The 23,555-nt window shown below is 44.0% G+C and overlaps 1 protein-coding gene across 3 annotated transcripts in view; it reads left to right on the plus strand.

The window, feature by feature from the left end:
- Nucleotides 1-371: 371 nt before the first annotated feature.
- The window catches only part of SH2B3 (SH2B adaptor protein 3), a 657,750-nt gene continuing 634,566 nt past the window's right edge, over nucleotides 372-23,555 (plus strand). For 2 of the 3 annotated variants that reach the window (XM_086943034.1, XM_086943032.1), the window contains exon 1: nucleotides 372-473. The gene's annotated coding sequence lies outside the window, so the exon portion shown is untranslated. The remainder of the gene's footprint in view (nucleotides 474-23,555) is intronic. The other variant, XM_086943033.1, reaches the window with a different exon arrangement.

Below are 23,555 nucleotides of genomic sequence, written 5' to 3' on the forward strand. Positions count from 1 at the left end.
ATACATATTTATATCGCTCACTCTGGTCACCCGGGGTCTTTACTCCACGTTGCGCCCCTCGCCCTCTTGTCCAGGGTGGCAGCAGCACCTAGGGACAGGTTGTCACCACCTGGTCAGTGACAAACTCACCTCAGATGAAGTTTCAACTAAGCCCCGCCCACACCGAGCGGCTGGGCGGCACCTGTCGACTAAACGAGGGCGGACCGGACAAAAGCACGTGCGGGCTTTACAACCAATCAGCACTTCCAGATTACGCATGGCGCAACTGGATTGGCTAGAGTGCATCCAACGCTGCAATCATATGTCACCTTACAAATTTATAGTACCGCCCACTCCCATACGACTCCTAGAATACGCTCGGCTGCGGGATTGGTTGGTATGCGACCGGAACTTCTAAAATTATGGACAAATGGCATCAGTGAAAAGATCGGCAACGGACGACGAACATGAGGCTGAGTCCACGGGCGCTCCTCGTAAGTAGCTGACAGGTGCTCACCTTGGGCTCGGGTGCAGGGGAAGGCAAGTGCCGTGGTGGCAGGGAGAGGGGGAGACTTGGTGCTACAAAACAGGGGTGCCAGGGCCCACGGGGCGACCAGAGACAAGGATGGAAGGGTGAATTGATGCAGGGGCTGCTGGGTTCCAGAGCAGGTATTTCAATAACTTTGTGAAGGCTGCAGCAGTGTCGGCAAGTCAGGGTGTGACAGCGGCGGGGACAGAGTGGGAGTTGTCTTATAGTGCATGACAGCAGCAGTGAGGCAGACTTATGAGGTGCTACAGCCCGTGCCTGGGGATCTGTGGTCAGGAGAACAGTGGCAGCAGGGTACTGATCTGCATGTGAGCTCCTGTGGCAGAGAAAAACTGTGCATACTGACTGTGGTGGTAAGGTGCAGACGGGCTGTGGTGATAGGGTGCAGACGGGCTGTGGTGATAGGGTGCAGACGGGCTATGGTACCAGGGTGTTGAGGTGCAGTGAGGCTGGGGTGGCATGTGCTGGTGTAATATATGGTAGTGTATTTAGGTGTTATCTTTAATGAATGTTGAATCATTAGATGTTATTTAAGGAATGTTGAATGTAGAACTCTTATGATGAGAATGTTGGGACATGGCTTTGTAGAACCTGCATTGAAGCTGAAAGCAGGAGGTCGTGGGTGCGTTTCTCATATTAAACTTACATTTACATTTTGGATTACCTCGTTGTTGGGTTTCTTCATTTGAATAATCTCAATTTTTATGGCGACGATTCTACATATTCTACAGCTGGGGGTGTAGTTTCAGTGTTAGGGACAGGAGAGGAACCAGCATGATTCCGGGTTCGCTGCGGACGGGGAGTAGCTTTGGTAGCCTTGTGTCCAGCGGTGCAGCAGGATATTGATTGTTGTGTTTGATATTGTGTTATTGCCTCTATGGGTTTTACCCTACCTCTTCTAGTCTCCTGTTCATTTTTGTAACGTTCTATTTTGTACCATTTCTCTCATGTAACGTAACTGGTTCTATTGCACAGCGCTTGGACACCTTTGGGTAAATTCCGCGCTATATAAAAATGCATTCAATAAATAAATGGTGGCCGCATTATACTAAAGTGCAGCGGTCGTGCAGGCTCCTAGTGCTCGCCTACTAAGTTACCACAACCTCTGCCATCGGTCAGGGGAGCAGAGCTGGGGCGCGAGAGGCTAAGGCTGCAGGGGAGCGTGGGGGGAGTATTGTGTAGGGAGCCGGCAGGCACGGGGGAGCAAGGCTAAGGATGCAGAAGAGGAGCGGAGGCAGGATGCAGGGGAGCCCTGCTGGCATGCTTTGCTGATTCAGGGTAGCAGTGACTGTAGTGTGACATGCAGGGAGACAGCATGTACATGGGGGCTGCTCTGGTGTGGTGCGGAAAGCTACGGATGCAAGGACGTAGTGCAGGCTTGATGAAGTACAGTGTGACTAGTGTGCAGTCAGCCTTCGGTTACAAGGATAGAGTGCAGCCGTGGTGGCAGGAGAGCGGGACTTGGAAGGGCGCTGCTGATGCAGGGGAGATGTCGTGGCAGACGGCAGATGCTGTGTGCAGGGGGGGGGGGCGCAGGTGTAGGGCAGCTGTGCAGACAGGGTGCTGAAGTGAGGGAGACTGCGGATGCAGTGGTGGCAGGAGGCCGGGGAACTGCGGTGGCTAGGGAACAGTGCGGGCAGTGTGCTGCGGATGCAGGGGGCAGTGGCTCACGGGCATGGGTGGTGGGGGGCGCTATTGCTGCCTGCCCGGTGAATGGTAACTTGAACTAGGAGCGCCTCTGTAGGGCATCTTGACTGTGAATGGCCTTTATGTCCGTGGACAGAAATCCCGCCCGATCGTGAAAGTTTGCACAGTTCCCTATTCCCCACACGCGAAGGTTTTTTCCTAAGAGCTCAAATATGCCTGTTAGCGATTTATGTCGTTTCCCAACACTCCCGTGTCCCTGGATGTTGAACTAATTATTTAATTTGGGATCTAGATGCGGTTTCCGGCAAAGGAGGTGTTTCTGCGTAAGCCCCTGGATTCCGTACATATTAACCCTTTCAATGTTTTACTGGTGTTTCCGCCCAAAGGTTGTAAAGCGAATTTAGCAGCTCGGGCTGCAGGATATTCTTGCTGCGTAGGGAGTGCGGCTGGCACCCTGTCCGAGCAGCAGGGGGCTTCACGGGTCACCAGAGCTAGTGTCACGCTCGTCCAGAGTGCACGGGGACCCCATGCGAGACACACCAAGGCAGTCCCGGAGAAGTGCTGATAGGAGCAGGACTGCCCCTCAAAAGCTCGTATGACCAGCGTAGGGCCGCGCTAGAGCTCGTTTTGCCGGAGCCGGGCTGCACCAGAGCGCGTGACGGGACTGAGCCGCGCGCTGCTGCTCTGTAGCAGATACGGGGAGCGCCAAAGCTCGTGCGGCGCGAGGAGCTGGGCTGCACCACAGCTCTTGCCACAAAAGCACGGCCTCTCGTGCTTCTGAGACAGCGACAGCACCAGAGCTCGTGGAGCAAAGGCCGAGCTGCAGTAATGCTGCTATGGCAGGATTGTAGCCTGGCTCCAAGGTCAGCTGGGTGGCGTCAGAGCTCGCGTGGAGGACTGGGTCAGCGTAGCTCAGACAGCTTGTGTAACAGAGGCTGTGCCGCACCAGAGCTCGCTTGACTCCCGGGAGCAGGGCTGCACGAGAACTCTTGTGACAGTATCACGACTGCACCAATCCTTGTGTGTCACCAAGGAAGGGGCCTGCACCTCTCGTGCCGGAAGCAGGGTTGCACCAGAGCTGGTATGACAGGACTGGACCAGGGCTGCACCAGAGCTGGCGTGGCGGGAGCACGGCTGCACCGGAGGTCACGTGACAAAGTACGGTTGCGGCGTATGACAGGACTGCACTAGGGCTGGTGTGACAGCACTGGTCTGGAGCATGGCTGCTCCACAACCCGTGTGACCGAAATGGCCTAGGGCTGCCCAAAGCTCTCACCCCTGCAGGGTTGTATGCCCTGCCACCATTACCTGCTGCCAGTTTGCAGGAGTCGAAACCGGCAAACAACGAGTATTGACTGCACATTTTAAGGACTAAAACAGAACCTTTTATTGGCGAGCTCCCAGCCCCCTGAGCTACAGTACTGCCGTTTCCAAATGCGTAAGAAAATAAAGGCCACCAGGCAAGCCAGATCCGCCCAGCTCTCGCCTGGTTAAAGAAAAACAGCACAGAGGCAGATAAGAGCACGTTGCACTGATGTTCTTTGCAGACAATTGGTTGATGGGCAGTGCAGGGACGAATACTAGCGTATATACTTTCTTAACAGTTAAAAAGTGGTGAACCCGTAGTAACTTCTATAGCAGTAGGAAGAAATAACAAATGGGCAGTATACGAAGGACTCTGAAACTGCGTAGGCAACCACGGAACAGCCGAACTTCAAGAAAAAAATGCTCACCTATGCCATTTGCATATGTGTTTGATCATACTCGAATGCATGCACTCGACATAATGAGGCCGTTAGGGAAATATGCTTATATTTTCCGATTGCTTTTGAAGTGATCCCAGTGAAATAATGTATAATGCGTAATGTATCGAAAAAACGTGTGATGCAATGTGTATCTGTTTACATCTACAAATGCCTCGCCCCAATCTCCCATATATAAAGAAAGGGTGTGCCTTTTAAGCTATTGTTTTTAATAGTGATGTATCATTGCCAAAGCTGGCAATAGGCCACATAACCCTAGGCTTTATAGGCAGTGGCCCTTTGGATTCCGGGACTTGTAGATTTCGTTTTCCCAGGTTCAGTAGGGTGTCCTTCCACATCGGAACAGTTGTGGGTACAATATCGTTAAACTTACTCTTCCCAAAGCTGTCATCTAACCCACACATAACCTAGCCCTGAGCGGATGAGGGCTATTACAGCAGCCTCTATACAGGTTAGCCCGATGTATAGACCTGCCGCCTAGAATGTATTTGGCACTAGCAGGCTGTTTTCTGGACTAGGCAGGATAGGCCACATAACACATCTCAGGAAAGCTCTCCGGAGTTCTATCTAAGATCCCCTACTCCTCATATTGGGATACTAGATATACAAGTTTACTCACAAAATGGTGACACAATCTGTCCAGCCAGGTCACTTGTATCAACCTGTGATAAATCTAAGAAGCCAGAATAACAATTATATTATGTAGTCTTCGGGTGACGTTTAAATCCAAAGTAGACGTAGACTTTTCCACAGAGGCCCTTATTTAGTGGAACTATTGTTCTGCACCATCCAAGGTGTTGATCCAGGCTTTGCACCTTTGAAAATGGTGACAGGACGGCATTCATTCACCTAGTTCTGTTTTAAGTGGCATCGTGCCGCTGTGCAGCTTTTGGTGTAAGATTGGCTGCTGTATACATCCAACTAACATACTTGTAACAGATCTCCCAACGGGCCTCAGCATGCAAAGTGTTGCTGTAAACTGTCGACTGGTTTGACTTACTTTGATTTGACGACGATGCTTGGCTGCAGCGTTAAAGTGAAGAGAGTGACCTTTAGAATCAGAAAGACGCCCCAAGACCCCACGGTATTTGTTTGGTGGTGCTCGGTTTCCATTTTTACTCCAAATTTGTGTATTCTATTTTGGGGCGTTGAGCTGCTAGACCTATCCATTCGAGTTGCTGCTAAAGGCTCATCTTGAAGAAATACTTGTCGTACCCATTCTGTTGCACAACCTGTACTTAGACTTTGCTCTGTAATCTTTCAAACGCTATGCTTTTTATGTGTAATGAAAATGTGAATACAGTGTGAGTTGAACATTCAAAAAAGAAGTGCATTCGCCACAACGTGCTGCTGCGCACGAGGCAGAGAGCGAAACCATTTCTTTTTATAGATGAATAATATCCTTGGATATCTGAGCTGCCTTCCCTCCCCCACCGGCGGGGGCTGTTAGGGGGTGTGCGGCTGGCTGCTAATCGTGTATTCTGCACAGGAAGCAGCTCTTGTGGTTCCGCGGTGCTGTGTTCTCGTGACGCTTACGTGCTCTGTCGGTTATTGCAGCTTCCAAGCACTCATTGTTTAATGAACCCTGATATGGTTAGTGTACCTGCCGATGTATGTATGTGTGTGTGTGTATATATATATATATATATATATATATATATATATATATATATACTTGGATTTCTCTTTCAATGCCACTTAGACTGCAACCTTCCTACTGCCTTTTGGGATCTGAGCAGACGTTACTAGTGTCGAGACTGACTTTTTGGCCCAAAAAAACGAATCCACACCAAAGTTTCAGTGATGCAGAATATTTCCATTGAAAGAAGTTGTCTCATGGAAAGCCTCAACGTGTTGCATGGTGTGCCACTTCAAGGCCAGTGTTGACTAATGCTAAGCTCGCAGTGTGTTGATCTGCCTAACGTTGCGATCTATAATCCGATAAGAAATGACTGATGTCTTCTTGCATGCTTTATACTGTTGCAATATATACTTTATGTCATGTTAACACTGTCGTTTCTTATGTTGACTTCTTTTGTTACTTTTGGATTTGTCTATTTTATGTTCTTACCTTATGGTATTTTTCTTTATCGTCCTATGTGCTCTTGTCATACTTGTATTGGCACAAATCCGTTTTGTTCACAGAATCTGTAGTGTTTATTTCACCGTGAGAAATACAGAATTTTCCCAGACTAATTACACTGTTAACATCCTTCTGCTTTTTGTCTTGTTCTGTTTTTCGCCACTATGAAATTAGGCCTCACTCTATAACTGTAATGTGGGTACATTTTTCAGCTTCGCTTTGTAACTGTGATTAGAGGGCACTTCTAAGCTTGACTTTTTAGTAGTAATACCGGCCACTTTTAAACCTGATACCTTAATTTTGATTACTCTAAATTTAGTCCTTGTCCTCCCTTCCAAATTTAGCACTGATGGTCTTTTATTTGCCTGCTGAAAGTTGTTGAGGGGAATAAACACTTCAAGATCATACTTAAAATGTAGTCATGCTTAAAAGACCACAGACGCCGAATTTCATTTTATGGATTTTATTATAAGGCAAAAAGTAATTGAATGCAAACACATCTGAGAATCAGCTAATATAGATACATAAAGATCACTACAGACCCGATTCTACGCATATAATTAACTCTGCACAGAAGTCATAATGTGACGTTTTCCAGAATTAAAATAAAACACAGTTTTGAGGCTGAATCCAACTCCTTATGCATTAGGAAAGAAAGCATGAATTATCTTTCCCTACACTACACTCTGAGGATCCTGTCTGTTTCCCCTATATCAATTCACAAAGATGTCAGCACGTGTATACTTCCTAAGAAGTACTCGCGTCAAATGGGTCAAGATAGCTTGATGCTCAGGAGCTCGCTCTTAAGATGCTCCTTCTCCTCTGAGAATCTAGAAGTCTGATTTTCTGCCCCTGCGCATAATACAAAAAGATAAAACTCAACCCCTCCTATATGTATTACATGACTATTTCATTTGCAAGGTTCTTCAGTAGTTTTCTGGTACTTCTTTTAATTAAGTTCTTCTTGTCTTCCAGTGGCCTTGAGGTTCAGATAGGCCAGGCACAGAAGGTATCCTCCCCTCAGCTTCGCAGACTTTTCAAAGATATTCCAGTTATCTCCTTAAACTAAGAATAATAGAGTACAATTCCTCTACTTGCAGTGGGATGAAAGCATATTGTTCTGGCACACTCAAAAGATTCATTCAATTATTTCTTTTAGCAACTAAGGCTTTTGAAACTGTCAACATCTCGCAACTCTGGGCCTACAATGCAGGCAATTTAAACACACACAGTTACATTAATATAAATATAATGTCGTCCTGCACATTATGCTTACAGGAATAATGTCTCTAATACATATAAATCCTAATTAAAGGTGCACATTACTTTTCAATGCTGTAGATGCTAAATAAATGCATTTTAGAGTGCTGTAAGCGCTCTCTATCAATTGTGATGCAGGGAAACTTTTATGCTTCAGCCTTTACTTGCGATATAGGGTTGCTTTTAGGTATGACATTATGATGTTGTGACACTTGCAGTTGGTCTGTAATTTTGATGCTGGGAAACTCATTGGCTTGACAGCCTATTGTGACGTGGGGGCACTTTGGGGCGTTATATTTTTTTAAATTGTAACATAGGAGCACTTTTAGGCTATCTTTTTGGTTGTAACACAGGGCCACCGTAAGCTGGGCAACGTAATTGCCATATAGGGGCTCTTGGCCCCACTTTGTAGTTGAGACCCAAGGGCACGTTTAGATCTGACTATGTAAATAATGCGGTGACCTAAAGATTTATTCTTTAACTGCAGCGATATGGGGTCACTTCTCTGCTGTATGACAGTAACATAGGTGACTTTTCGGCAGGACTCTCTTACTGTGAAAAGGGTTCTATGTTGACCCTAAAGCTGTGACACTTTTTGGCCCGACCCTATTGTGATGCAAGCCTCTTTTAGCCAGGACTTTAAATTATGATGCTGTGGTTCTTTTAGACCCCACTCTGTAATTGTGAGGAGGAACACACAAATGCTGGTAGCTCAGATTGCAAAGATAGTGAGCCTGTTCACACGTATTAACTCCCGACTCCAGCACTGGGCGAGGCATCAATTAACAAGCGACAATCGGAAATATACTGCTGGCTCCCTGACCGCTGTACAAAGGTGTTTACATTTCCCCGGTGATGTTTCCTTGGTCAGTGTTTGTTTGCAAGGTGAGATGGCTCCGAGAGAATCACAGGGAGCATTGTTCCTTTGAAGGCAGCGGGCAGGGCACGCGCTTTCTCATCCTTCTTCCATGCCAACTGTCTCGACTCCAAGCTAAGAGCTTCACAGGACCGACCCGGCCTTCAGAGCTGCAGACTGGGCACTCACTCGGCTCCTGTTGCCAAGCCCCCCTTTCTGTCCAGTCGCGCTAGGCCTTGAAGTTTTGTTTTAGAGATAACTCAATTATTGTGTCAATCAAAACCATTACAAAATGTACAATGAACAAAATAAAATGCTCGTAAAACAACTTTCAATTCTAAGCAGCTTAAAAAAAATAGAATCGACTTTTGATCGGCAAAGTACTTTTGTTATGTACCGATTAACTGTTCTTGTTCTGTACACTTGAAAAGTCTGCAGTTGCAAATGTCGTTGTGCAGCTGAGTCTGAGGATCCTTGGAAGCACAACTTTTTTAACTTTCCTCACACCATTGGATAGAAACATTGGTTTCAAACACTTATTCCCCAGTGACGTTAAATCAGGGCAGAAGGAGAAGATGTGCTCAATCGTTTCCATGGGCCGTTTGCATAGACAACATTCTCTGCCACTGTTTGAGAGGTGTAACCAAGATCCTTCAATTTGCAAAAAGGGAATATATAAATATATATCAGTCTTAAGATCAGAACTGCAGCCCCTCTGAGCTGGAGTCCAAATCGGCTTGCCTATGTCTTTTATAGGTATTTATAATATAATTGGAGTTCATACGTCTATAAGTGTGTTCCATATCTTGACTTTGATTTATATTTATATATAATATATAGAATATGTGTGTGTGTGTGTGTGTGTGTATATAGAGATATATATCTTTTTCAAAAAAACCTTTCTTGAACATTTAGGCATGATAAAATCACCATACTGTCTAATAATGCGACTTGCACTACAATCATGATAGATATCTATCTATCATATCACAAATGTAGACTATATGCAGTGCGCACAGCGACGGGTGCAAACGTGATGGGCTGAATCTAAGCCCTTAACTTAATTTTAGAACAAACTTGCCCTCGGAGTGCAGCGCAAATTTGTTCTTAAAAAAAAAAATAATGTAATGCATTTCTTAAGTATACGGGTCCTTTTGTCCTACATTGATCAAATCCGATATGGGGTAAGGTTTGAGTTTTTAGTAACTGTGTAAAATCGTAATCCATAATCCTAAAGCCCACTCTTGGGGGTAACACCAGCTCTTCTTTTAAGATATTCCTTAATGTTGAAGTGTCTGCCCAATGACAATCCCAGAAATAGTTTAGCAAATTTATGGAATTTAAGACTTCTCAGTGTGTTAAACCCAGTTGTAGTCTCAATCGATGGTGAGGAGATAAATATCTTAAAATAAAGAGGTCATACCATTTTGACGAGTACTCTGTTATAGTATATTTTTAAAAAAAAAATTGCGGTGTATAGGAGAACATGAAGCATTTTTTTTTTTTTCAACGGTGATTGTGGGGCAGATTTCCCCTCCTCTGTATTTGTTTGCAAATCTCTTGTGGTTCTAGTACTCCTGCCTCTGATTTTATTTATGTATTTTTCCCCCTTTGTGTCAAAGCTAATTTAACTTTGGCCAGCAACGGGATAGACCAAGTGATGTAAAATACTTATCTTGGTCTTGAAATTGTGGAGAAGTGTGGCTCAATGGTTAGAGGAGGCATACCCGGAAGCGGAGGTCAGACCTGGGACCAGGGTTCAATTCCCGACGCGGCAGGGTCTGAGCCCAAGTGTCCACGGACTCGATAATTCTCACTTCGGTGCCCACTCGAATCACGGGTTCACACTCTGCAACTCTGGGCAATAGCTTGCTTAATCTCCACTACGGCCCCCGCGGCGGGATGCCTGGCTTTCACCTTGGGGATGCCCAGTACGGGTTATCTCACAGGGAAAAGCCAGGACGGGTTCCCAATGCAAGCGCCGGGACACCCCGTTGGGGTAGCCGTGCGCTATATAAGATACACTAACAAAAAAAAATTGACACATAGTCCAAACATAATCTGGGTTTACACAGCCAAAATGCATTATCTTGGTTAAATTAGGTTAGCAAGTTATGGTTTTGTTTTAAGACTCTGATTTTTCTTAATTTCTTGAGCATACGTTTGCTCACAACATTTTCAAAACCCTCATTATCTTGTTTCTCAGTCTGTAGTGTATCTTGTTCTAATAGTTCAGTGTTCTTCTTAATAATGGGTGGGCCGTGTCCGATTGAAGGGTTTGTGACTAAATTACAGACTGCCTTGTCTCCAAGACGTTATTGAGATACTGATTCTTCAGAGTTTTTGTATTTCTCTAACGAGTACTAATTTGTCTGAGTTATCTCTGCTTGCTTTGTTTTGTCCATTATAGGCAGGGTCACTGGAATTATGCAGCAACGCCCAACCAAATTTGTGGCAAAAACAGGCAAATGAATGGCACATTAAGTGGCACATTTTTTGGCAGTACTGGTCCATAATTGTGTAATTGTAACCTGCAACACTGTGTGGGCAAATATTTCAACTCGCTTGTATCAGTTTAAAACTTGAATTTTGCAACCACCAACTGAATGGTGAACACCACTTAATTTCTGCAAAGCGTCTGCACGTCACCGCCTGTGATTGGTTTTTTGTTATAATGTTGTATAGATTTGAGCCAGAAGTTAAATTTAATTTTGTAACATGTAAATTATGTTGCTGGAATTGTATGTGTGTATTGATTTTTATGAGATGCTGCATCGCGCGAAATCATTAATACAGTCTGGGGTGGTAAACCTACCATTATAAGGGAACCTACCAGTATTAAAAAAAAAAAAAAGAGGCTCAGAATCACAAAATTGCAGTGGCCCTGAATATAAGGATGGGCTCACAGGTTCCAACGTGCATAGTGTTGGTGGCTTTTAAAGCCAAACCTAAATAATGTCTCTGCGTATGGTATGGGTGGGTTACCAACCATGACTACGGGCTTTTGTTACCAGTAGTTTAAAATGAGTGGGCTTTTTGGTTTCGCCCAGAAAAGTGTTTTTTTTTTTTTTTTTTTACCTTGTTATTGGCTGCTTGGTGCATCATTCTGCTTCTTGTCGAGTGCTAGTACTGACAGCACGAGTGACTATTTTGCATCTAAAAGCTACACTGAAACATCGCTCATCAAATTTATTTATCTGATAGATAAATTGTATTCAGAAAATCATAGTTTTTTTTTCACTCCAGTAGGCTTTTTTTAAATGTTTTAGCCAGGACCCAAAATGAAAGCCAGAACTATTGTCTTTACAAATGCTTTTTAATTGCAGGAAGGCCCCCTTACCCATTTCAGTTTCTTTGTATCACTAAAAGAGACGAAAAACAGTTCGGCAGCTCTTTTAATATGCATTTGGTTGTCGGGCTAGCGATTCTGAAGAGATTTTTCAGGGAGGAAGTGCGACTTGCTGTTTACAAACTCTGCATTTCCAGGAGTGAGTCAGCCCTTGACATCTGAAGGCTGTACGTATCTGGCAAAAAATAATTATCGCATTTTGTTTGAACTATTAAAGATTTACTTTTCCTGGTCTAGTCGGGCATCTTATGTTGTCCAGTGTCAAAAGGTAAATCCCCTCTAAAAAAAATCCGTCACTTTGTGGCATCTTATTTTGTCTGCAGCCAAAGGGGGTTTAAAAAATGTGAACGCTCCGGATCTTCTCAGACGTGCAGTTGAAAGGTAGGCTGTGTTCAAAGACAGACCGACTCAGTCAGTACAGGAGTGCTGTCTGTTTCCCAACAGGCCTCTGGTGTTTCTGAAAAACCAACCAGAGCGGAACGAGTTCGTCACGTGTCTAGCACACCTGCCTGTATAGTTTTTCTGGTTATATTTATACATAGATACGATATTATTCTCAGACTCTTAGAGAAAGCAATATGGTAGCAAAATATTTTTATTCACAGAATGATACAAATTACAAGCTTTAACTATAAATGCCATACAGCATTTACTGCAGTTATTATTTTATTTAACAAAGATGCAATAGTGAAGAATATCTGTTCTACAGCGAAACCTACAGGTTTCTCCTTCCGATGTTCCTGGTAAACCACCTGGGTAATTCCAGATGGGAAAATCTGTTGAGAATAAATTGACAAATAAGTAGTACCTGTGTGAAAGAATGTTTCTGTGTGATTCCTCCTCTGTACGTTAAGGCTGGGGTTTAAGGCAGGTCACGTGAAGATGCCCATACATCTTAATTTGACATGAGGGCCACGGTAGTTTAAAAAAAAAAAAAAAAAAAGACAAGTGGCAACACAAACATTGGATAACAAAAAATAAAACAAGAAGGGCGTTCAATTATGCGCCCCACTTTTTAATCCGTGATTTTGAACACGGAAGCCGCAGACTGCATTTGCAAGCTGCAGCGCAGGTTTTATATAGTCTGCACTTCTTACTTGCCTGAACCGATTTGTGATGTTTAAAAGTGACAGCTACTGCTGCCTCACTAACTTGAGCTTTACTTACATTTCTCATAGAGCTCGAGCTGCTTCACGGCTGCGACCTCAGGCTGTAGATTGGTAGGTATTTGGAACCTGTCATTCATCACCTGTTTGCTGCAGGGTGAAAGAGGAGGGCTTGTGACAGGAAGGTGGTGAAATTCCTTTCCCTTTTAAATCCTTGAGCACCAAGAACAATGTACCCCCCAGGGCAGATGCCAGGATACTGGGGTCATCGTTGTTGTGGACAGTGGTTGTCTTGGTGGCTTGTGTTGGTCTGTCTCTTCCTTCCGTAGTGTTAGGGGCAGGCTCCAAGGGGGTATGGTCTTTGCATTATTCGGAATGAGATTCTGGCGGTAATGTGGAGCCAGTCGAGATTTGTTCTAGTGGAGTGGTGTCCGTTTACATTGTAGTTCCGGCCATTGTATATTAAACATGATGCAGGAGGTGCACTCCTGGTTTGGAGAAGCTTAGGTGATGGGGGGCGATGGGGAGGGGGAGGGAGGGGAGAGAAGTTAAACAATGGTTTGCTAAACTGTGGTTTGATGATTTGATTCCAGGTTTGTCTGGATTCTCTTGAGCAGCACTGGCTCGCTAGACTCAAATGGGTGTCAAGACCACTTCTCACCATATTTTTTTTTCACAGAGGTTTTCTTCGTAATCAAGTCATATTTTTATTTTCTTACAGCCAGTGCTATTGATTTATTCTTGTGATGTCATTTCAGTGATGTCATGGTTCTGACATGACCTTGTGCGTCAATTGAATGCGCTATTTAGTGGCAGAGGAAGGGATTGAATGGAACATTATAACCATTAATCTATTTACTTACTTTTTTAATAAAAAACATTTAAAAAAAATCTTTACCGAGTTTTTATAAATAAAAGGGGCGAGGGGAAGGGGAGTCTAGGGTGATCGCAGCACCAGGTGAACGAAAGAGGAGAACAAAAACTAAAGTAGTAGCATCACATTAGCAAGAAAGCAATACATTACATCTAGGGCTCCCGGTTTTATGGTATTTATTTTTTTTGTTTCCGTCTATATTTATCCATATTTATTTTTTGGGCATTTTATCTGTATTTATCCACATTTATTTTTGCGACAGGCAAAAGACGACGCAACAGCTAGTATTTTTCCACATTTATTTAAATTGACACAAGAAGGAGGCAGTAGGATATAAATACCAGTTGTGACAGAGTGAGCCCCATACTAAATGTTAGCTCTAACGTGGCCCAATTGCTTTTACTGGAAGCGGAGTGGACTAACCCAAAGCTGTCAAGGTTTCATATTGACATGTGTGACATTTGCATAATTTCAGTGAAATTATGAGACATATTTTTACGACTATGAGCAGCTTTGTTACAAGCAAAATCAAGCAGGCACACTTACTAATCCAACTCCACAATGGTGCTGAGTTCAACCATTCTCAGAAGGATGAAAGGAACAGCCAGCCCTGCTGAAACCTCAACCTAAACCTGATTTGCAGTCAATTATGTGAAATTTGTAACACGCAGATGAATAGTGCCTAAGGACAGCCTTTGAGATTACACATGTGGGAGCTACAGACATCGGCGCATGGCCATGTGCCAAGTGGCCACTCGGTGTACGCTGTACTCTTCTGTCCGCACTCTCCTGAAGAGCTGTCTCATGTGCAGTCTCACTGCCTCAGGTATGAAGCGAGCCCCCCCCCTGCAAAATTTACTGATAGATTTTGCTCCAAAATTGGGTACATTTTCTACGATAAATACACCTCCTTTCCGCAGCGGCCTACCAAGATTTTCACCCCAAAATGAACAAGCAATTACAATGCAATGGGTCTTGCATTATTAAAGTTTGAGCTATTTGCATTGTTAAATAATGCAACACCAATAGCTCAATCTTTAATAATGAGAGACCTATTGCATTGCAAATGCTTGTTCTGTTAAGTTGGTGTAATAACCTGATAGGTTTGGCTTGACAACTCAGATGCACTTATACCTATTGTTACCAATTAAAAAATATATACACACAGATTGAACTGCTGCTCCGACCCGAGCAGTATTTGTCAACTCATGCTAGTGCCTCTTATAGAGTGCATGCTTAGAAATGCAGAAGAGACCACTTCACATCTCAGAAGCACACTAAAGCATCATATTTTACATTCTTAATTCTACAGATACAGAACATCATTGTTTTCTACTTATTTTCGCTGTAGCGAGCCTGTTAAATTTTGTAGTCCGGACTCAAAATGCAATCCCAACCTATTGGCTTCGCCAATGCTTGTTTAGATCTGGGTTAAAAGCATAGCCGTCAATATACAATCACTCCTTGGCTGAGCCCGGTGGACTATTCCTCTCTCGCCTTTACAACTCCAGGTGTATATGCTCGTGCTGGTTTCCTACTGTAGATCTTTCTTATGCTAATGCGTGCATTGCCATATTAAACTCGGGCGGATTAGCTTTGCAAATCATTTTTTTATATATCACTTCTCAACTAGTCCAGTGACTTTGTAGGATAGTATGCAAGGTGCTTTAGATTTTTTTTTCAAAACAGACGTGATTTTGAGAATTGGACCCAAGTTTGGTTACTAAAGGCTGCCTTCCTGCAGAGCTTAGAACACATCACGCCACCTATGGTTTCACAGTTCCCTGAAAAACCTTTTGAGGTTTAGTTTTATTGCATATAGGTCCCAGTTGCTTACAGGACTGTTGCGTTAGCAGACCCCAGGGCAATAGTGTGCTCCAATAACAACAAACCAAAGCTTTCATGTGGCCTCTGAAGGATGCAAGGTCGAACAGAAACCGCCAGTGCTTCAACCTGTGAACAAGCTACCTCCTCGTGTTCAGATTCATTGGGATGCTCGTGGTCTTTACCATGGAAGATTCTACCCTGCGGGCTGACATGTTTCACCGCTCCCCCTGGGCTGTGCAAATCCCCACTCCACCTGCAGATTCCTGTTCGAGAAATATCCAAAGTCTTTTAGTTGGACAATTTTGTTAAAAAAGTGTAAATATGTTAATGACCCTGGAGACTGTAAATGCAGATGTGGCGGTGGGGACCATCACCAGATGTGCATTGCAAGAGCAGGAGCCTGGAGAGTTGTGTATTAAGCACCCTCCTCCCAGACAGCTTCCTGGCCGCTGTGTGGATTACAGACTGGTCTGCCCTCTGATCTTGTGCAGCTCCATTGTGCCTTAATGCCCTTTGTTAAAAGTGTGATGTCCCACTGTCAGGGCAAGGGCAGAGGGTGGTCTCACAGGAAGTCTCCAGGACATCAGAGGCAGACAGACCCCCTTGGGATAGATAGTCTACTCAGGTCACTCATTCTCTGAAAGGGATGGCCAGGGTCCCATACATGACAGCAAAGCGGTTGCCCAGCCCTGCCAGTATCCGCCTATCAGAGCTTTCAAGGCCCCGAGATGGCCCCATCAGCGTCCCGAGGACCGCTTAAGAGCTCATCAAACCGCTGACGTGAACATGGACTTACTGTTCTTACTAAAAGTATCCATTTGAGTTTGTGTTGAGGTAGCTCAGAAGGCTGCGTGTCTGCTGCCGAGACTACAGTGTAACCTCCAGTCACAGGTTCATCTCCTCACAGGATGGAATCCAACTTAAGCAGTCGATATAATAACGCCCTATTACGTAATAATAAAAGACAATGGTTCCAGTGGAGCATTAAATGAAGTCCCAATGAATGATACAACCAAGCATAATAGCAATGAGACATAAAATAGGGAGGTGGGGGATGTCTGGTAATGAAAGCACAACTCTACACATAGATTTCTGTATGCAAAAATTAGTCAAATTGTATTTTTAAAATTTACAATATATACATAAGCATAGTTATACTGTGCACATGTGTCCCAAGTGAATATGTGTGAACCAAAAACATAAACCATCAAAAGGACATCAACAGGAATATTTACAAAGTTTCTACTGGGATATGTACAAGGAAGGAAGGCAAATGACCAGATATGATACAGTGGATATTTTTGAAAGGCAGCCAAATTCTTTCGAACATGTGCATCTTGTCCATAAACGTTGTCTATTTATTATCTTTAAGAAAGTGGCATCTAGCTTTGGTCCATGAAATCCAGATCAGCACCAAATGTATGAATAACCACAGTGCAATATTAAAATTCAACAAGTCTACGTTCGGGTGTTTGAGCTAGGAATCCTTCTTTGGGAACTTTACAATTCCAGAAACTCATTGGCACATCTGAGCAGAATAGATATTTACCAGTTTGCCCTGAATCTGGCCACGATTTGGGATGCAATCAAAGCAATAATGAGAGCCCATATAATAGGCCAATATAAGGTTCTAAAGACCGAACTCTAAAAAAAGAAATAAAAAAAGGTGGAATTGGAGGTCTTGAGGGTGCATGAGTTATAAAGCTGTTAAGGCCCATATTAATGGAATTTAGTTAAACATGCAAAGAAGAATCTCCGAAGCTAATATTAGAAAATCTACTTAAGAAATACCGCCTGTCATCAGATGATTTATGAGGAAAGTGAATTCTGTGGTAGATTTTTGTTGTGGCAGGCACTGGAATTATCTACTGGAAGAGCAATTAAGGCAGTTCTATCTCCAATTGATGCCACTGGGGTTGCGAATTGAAACTTGATAAAAGATTACAAACAAATCTACACCAATATTAAGGCGATTTATTTCCCTAAATTAGAGGATTTTTTTTTTTATACTCGGTTGACTTCCCCGCTTTACAAGTTCAGCTGTATCTTGGTTGATATAGCCTTTTTCATTAGAGGAATTAGATGTGATTTTTAAATTTACCAAATTGCAAAGCCTGTGGGGAGAATGGGTTCCGTATAGAATTTTTTAAATCTTTCCATTTAGGGTTAAATTGTCACTTTTTAAAAATGTCAAATAATATTTTAGCAGGAGGAGAAGTAACATTTTTGAAGAAAGTCAAAAATTCAGAAGATCCTAATTCTTACCACCCTATTAGTTTACTGAATACAGATTTTAAGATTCCAGCAAAATGAATAGCAAATAGAATTAGCGGTATGGTCTGTACTCGTATCCATAATGAGCAGAATAGCTTTATTGCAGGACAGGAATTATATTTTAATACCAAGTACATAATTGAAGCTTTTGGATGTTTTTAATATTCTCTATTTTATTTTATTTTAGTCTTTGATCTGGCATCATGGCACACTTTATTTTTGTAGCTTAAGGACATTTTGCTGTCTCAAACAGTTAATTAAACTTTTCAATAATTTGAAAAGAAATTTTGAAGCCAGTTTGATTATTAACAAACTTGGGGCCAGGCCGGGATGTCCCTTATTCCCCCATGTTAATTTCTTAAAAAAAGAGAAGGGAATTATAGAGCTGTTGGCAATTGTAATACGTCACTTCAATGTCCTAGCCCGGCCTCTCTCGAATATGGAAAATAATACATTTTTTGATTTAATGCTCTTCTTATCTGTTACGTAGATCCAGGAGAGACTATTTGGGTGATTTATTCGTTTTCAAGAAGAATTGGGCAATTATAAAAGGATTAATACTGATTTTTATGGTTTAATTCTACACCATTACCCAGTGGCGTAGCTCGAGTTTTTGACGTGGCGGTCCATGCTTTTGCTGCCCAGGAGCTGCGGGTTAAGAGCGAGGGTGGGGGAGGGGGTAGGGGGGCACTGCTGGCGATTCCTGCGGCTGTTTGCCACCATGTGACGGCTGCTGGTAAGAGCAGTGGGGGGAGTCTGCCGCCCCAAAGCTCTCGCCCCCCCCCCCCCCCCCTTATTACTCCACTGCTTTTACCTATAAAAGTTAAATCTGTTCTAGAGTTTCAGAAATGGCATCTGATGTGTCTGATAAATAGAGAGAATGAACATGAGAATGAACATTTTCCCAGCTATCGTAACACAAATTTTCAATTCTATTAAGGACACTAAGGCTAGGATTATGCTGTACTTTCTGAGTTTGGGTCAACTGAAGCCATAGAAACAAATATAACAACATGTGTAATTTTCTAGAAGCCCCTGGGAATAAGGCAGGTGTTCAACATAAAGTAATATCCAATCAACAATCAGGGACTCCTTAATAGGCCTTCAACTTTGTCGCTGCCTCCTCTTCCTTCCTGCGATCAAAAGTATTGTAGCTTTCATTCCTGTTTGGATCCAACAGAACCTTAGAAAATCGTGAACAAACGGGCATAAACTTCCATACATGACCAGCATGAAACAAAGCCTTGGAGAGATACACCCACATACAATACATTGATGCAGAAAAACATCAGAAGCTGCAAATAATATAGAAAATCTCCTTGTACCCACCTGTACTGAAAAAATCCCCTGCGCGGGAGGGAGTATGTACCATAGTATAGGTGGGCTAATCCTCTCCTCCGTGTCTGTAATTGAATTGAAAATTTCAGTTACGATAGCTAGGCAATATTTCATTCTATGTCAGGACCGGAGGCAAAGATTACGCAGGCTAAAAGCGTCTCCACCACATGCGATGCAATGCTAGCGACTGGTTTAAAGTAGATCCTCTTTAAGGTAAAATCAGAAGACCAGTCCGCTGCATTAAGGATATCTTCCAAACTCTAGTCGAGTGAGCACTCTATCGGACTAATCTCGCAATTGTAGGCGAGGACACTACCTTGAATGGCTTTCTCAGGGCAGTCAAGAGTTGCCATTCTCCTTCAGGATGTTATTTGCTGTAACTGCCTCATTACTCTTAATATATCGCACAACACACAATTTAGGGGAATCTGGAAAAGAAGGGTAATAAATTATTCAAAGACTACATTTCGTGCGACGAGAGACGTTAAAAATATCCTCATCCATGGTGAATACTGTACCTGTTATTTCCAGTGCTCTGACATCAGAAACCCGTCTGCATTAAATGAGACATAACAAGGTGGACAATTCGGCTGAGAGTTCCTTCCTTGAAAGGTACTTATTGGACTGCTAAGACAAAAGGTTAAAGACTTTATTAATGTCTCATAGGGTTGAATATCTAGGCTCCGGAGGAAGGGATAAGAGAATGCCCCTCAGGAGTTCCCTTACTAAAGGGTGCTCCCCCACGAGTCGATTTCCAATCGCTGTGTGGCCCGCCGATATTGCTGACCTGAAAGTGTAGATAGACTTATAAGGTAGGCCCTCAGTGGCCAAGGAGGATAAGAAATTTAGGATATGGACAACGTCCACCCCCACTGGATCCAGGTGTCATTGGTGACACCAGCCCAACCATCAAGACCATGTGGATCTGTACTGTTTTACAGTACTGTCAGCCATGACTTGGAGAGGAGTGACTGAGCGTGGTCCAAAAGCCATGGGACTTTCCAGCATTACCTGCAGTCCTCCATGCCATGTGGAGAAGGGACCTTTCCAGTTCCTGTTGTTGGCAATTCCCCATGGGATCATAAAGGATACCCAGAAAGAGGGGTAGAAGGATTGGAAAATCCCAAGAAAGTTCCAGTAGAACTGTATACCATACTTGCGATTTCCTGACTGGGGTCACTAGTACCATCTCTGCCTTCTGCCGTCTCACCTGGTCCGGGAGGCGCATTATCATTGCGAATGGAGTAAAGGTATATCCCTGTTCCAGGGACCTCCGCCTTAGGTAACTTAACAGAAGAGCAGTCCGCTATGCGGGTTGTTGTCCTTCAGAATCGTCTTGTAATTGACGTCATCTTGGCAGATAGAGGTGGAGCATGTAAGGTCATCGGGTCAAGCTGCTGTGTTTTCATTCCACAGAATGCACCATCTGTATATCAAGCTATCACCCGTCTTCATAAAATTGCAAATCAGATACATCAGAATCCAGGCACCTGGACTTGGTCCGGTTGGTTCTGGACAACGTTAACAGCTTGGGGATGGAAGATCCTATCCTTCCTAGGCATTGGCCTAGTCCTAGTATTCAGTTGCTGCCTGTGCCTACAGTGTGGGCCAGCGATTTGTGGACTATGTGCCACTTCTTGTATTGAACATTCCAGTTTCCACTCAAAACGTAACCGAAAGAAAGAAGAACAAATGATGTTACAAGAACAGACTGATCGATTCATGAGGATCGATATTTCATGAAGGGTCCGTAGGGAACAAGGAGGGAATGAGGAAAATTAAATTTTGGCCATGATGTGTTCCCTAGCGCGTACCCCACCGACTCCATGTACCAGATTAAAGTGCATGTAACTTCCCTCCTGTGCCAGCTATGAAGACGCAAATACATTTGCGTCCACCGTCAACTTGTCCTCTTTCAGATGCACCATGAATGGATTATATAGTCCGTTCCTAAGTATGCTATGCCAACGTCTTTTTATAGTACACTTTTCACTTTTTCCTGCTCTAGCCAGAGTAGGCCCCGAATTCCTGCCATCTGAACCTCTTTTGTGGCTCCTGGCTCTGCCCAGGCTACCTCTGTACTCGTGAACTCTGTCCTACATTCAGCGCGGCCCCTCGCGCTCAGCTCAAGCCTGCTTTCTGCCAAGACTGACTATAACCTTCGAGTTATCTGTTTCGCTCCCCGAGAATACATTCCTGCCTACTAGATCCTGTAAACATCCTCTCCAGCTGCAGAGCCAAAAGGGCCGACCTGTCTCAATGCAAGTAATTCATAGCCTCCGTTGCCATGCTTCCATGGAAGGCCCCGTGCCCCCACGCTTCACATGTAGACATTCAGGCGCTCATACACGCATCCACAGTTAGCATAGAATAGCCTCTACCCTAGAGACCTTTCCGCCCAGATAGTATAGTTACTAAACATCAGATATCAGATATGATAGAAGTACAAGTTGATCTGACATGCCAGACTTCTGTCTCTTTCCGTCAGTATAAATGTCAAGACCCCTGCACCCCGTCAATCACACGTCATGCAGCTGCGCGCGCATCCAAGCTTCCGATTTCTGCTGACATTGCAACATTTTGTTAGCACCACCCCTTGGTGCCACCCACTTGCGTCACCTATCAGTGACGTTTCTAGCACACACCTCTAGTTCACGCCTAGTTTACGCCTCTTGATGATGTATTGGTACCACGTGTATACTGTTATCTTGTCTTCTCTCAGCTGTTACGCCTCTTACATTGAACATTATGATGTAAATCAAGTATATAAGCTATGTATTGTCAATAAACGAGAGCGCGCTCATCTATCCCTTCTGACACCCCTGTGGTGGTCAGAACATGATATCCTGATTCCTTTATGAGGAATAAAACCCTTAGAAACTCTAACACCACGGACTCTGTTTTCTTTCCTTCTGATTGAGTTATTATTGATTAAGTACTTACCTGCATAGAAATTAAGAGAGTAAATTAATTATTTACGTCATTTTGGCGCCCGAATAGGGACCCCTCCCCCACCTCACGCGCCGGTAGGTGCGTTGCAATCCGTGTCCCCTGCCATCAGTTAGACGGACTACACGTGTACTGGCAGGATTTCCTGCATCCCCCTCTGACCCACGGAGGTGACGAAGACTGCGATCAGTGCCCAGACGAGGCGGTGAGGAGTGCGGAGGATCCCGACCAGAGCCCAGCCGAAAGAAGCAAGGTCCGAGGTGTGAAGAGGCCCACCAGTTTTCCGAAGTTTTCCGAAAGTTCTCCGAAGTTTTCCGAAGTTCCGAGTCGAGTCCAGTCGAGTTTTCCGAGGCCTTCTGTTTCCGTGCTTCCCGGTGAGTACCATTGCTGGGTCGTATCTAGACGGGTTTGGGTACGCAAGTCCGGTCTGCACTGTTTTTAGGCAGTGTATCTGTACTGTTTAGCAGTATATCGAGTTTTCCGAATTTCTGCACTGTTACAGCAGTGTATCCGTACTGTTGAGCAGTACACTTAGTTAGCTATGTCTTCAATGTTTTCATGTGATTAATGTTGTGGTATGAATGTGACTGTTTTACTGTGTATTATTGTATTTCTTGTATCAACTAGCAACTCGTATCAAGGAATAAAAGACCTAGCGTTCAGCAATAAGTAAGCAGGATGCCGTTCCTCAGCAAGTTAAAACAGATCGGAACTAGGAAAGGGTTACTAGAGGAAGAAATTCCTATCCCCCCTAGGGACACTCCAGGCAATTTTATGTATCAGAAACACGGCATAGATGCCATATTATATCTAGATTTATGGGCCGATTACACCAAGCACCTAGACGAAAGACACAGATGGCCTGTTACCGGAACGTGGGATGCCGAGTGCATCATGAGGGTAGAAGAAGCATTTTGGAAAAAGAAAGCTAGACAATCTCAGAAGGACGCCATAGAGTTTTGGCGTAAGGAATCACGTAAGCGTGCTGACAAAGCACTCCGTAGAGAAGACAGACTTAAAGAATCAGATAAAGAACGAGAAAACGAATTAGTTACTGAAGGGATCCGAGTAAAAACAGAACAAATAGACCGTGCCCGAAATAATCTTGTAAACGGTATGTATCTCGTAGCAGATGGCCCATCCGAAACTGAATCAGAGATACCGAAAAACTTACCGACACCATTAGTTCCAACTAAAGTAATGCATAAAACTACTAAAGATATATTCCTGAATTCGTATCTAGAGGATGTAGCACCAGCTTATACCAACATGCCTGTTCGTGCCCTGCCTACTGACAGGGATGGGGGTGGCACTGCGCCCCCAGATAATGTTCCGCCACCTCCGCCACTTCCTCCACTCAAGACGGATCTACCGAAACCAGTACTACCCGATCTTACTAAAAGACAGATTCAAGTCCAGATACAGACTCCGCGGAGAGATAATGCCCAAGCATCCGCCTCAGGAGGTGCGACAGCGGGTCTACAGACCCCGCCACCGACACACAGATTACATTTAAAGGACACACAGAATCCTTTCCAGTCTCCCTATTCAGCCCGGCTTGACGCATTCAAAAATAGGATGTCATTCTGCAGATATGATCCAGTACCCGGAAACGACGATCTAATGGTATTAGCATCACTGCGCTTAAGATCTGCCACCGATAACTTGCTATGCTGTGTAGGAATGCAGGAAGCTCTCGACAG

This window comes from Lissotriton vulgaris, chromosome 11 (assembly GCF_964263255.1).
Source record: "Lissotriton vulgaris chromosome 11, aLisVul1.2, whole genome shotgun sequence".
Lineage (NCBI taxonomy): Eukaryota > Metazoa > Chordata > Amphibia > Caudata > Salamandridae > Lissotriton > Lissotriton vulgaris.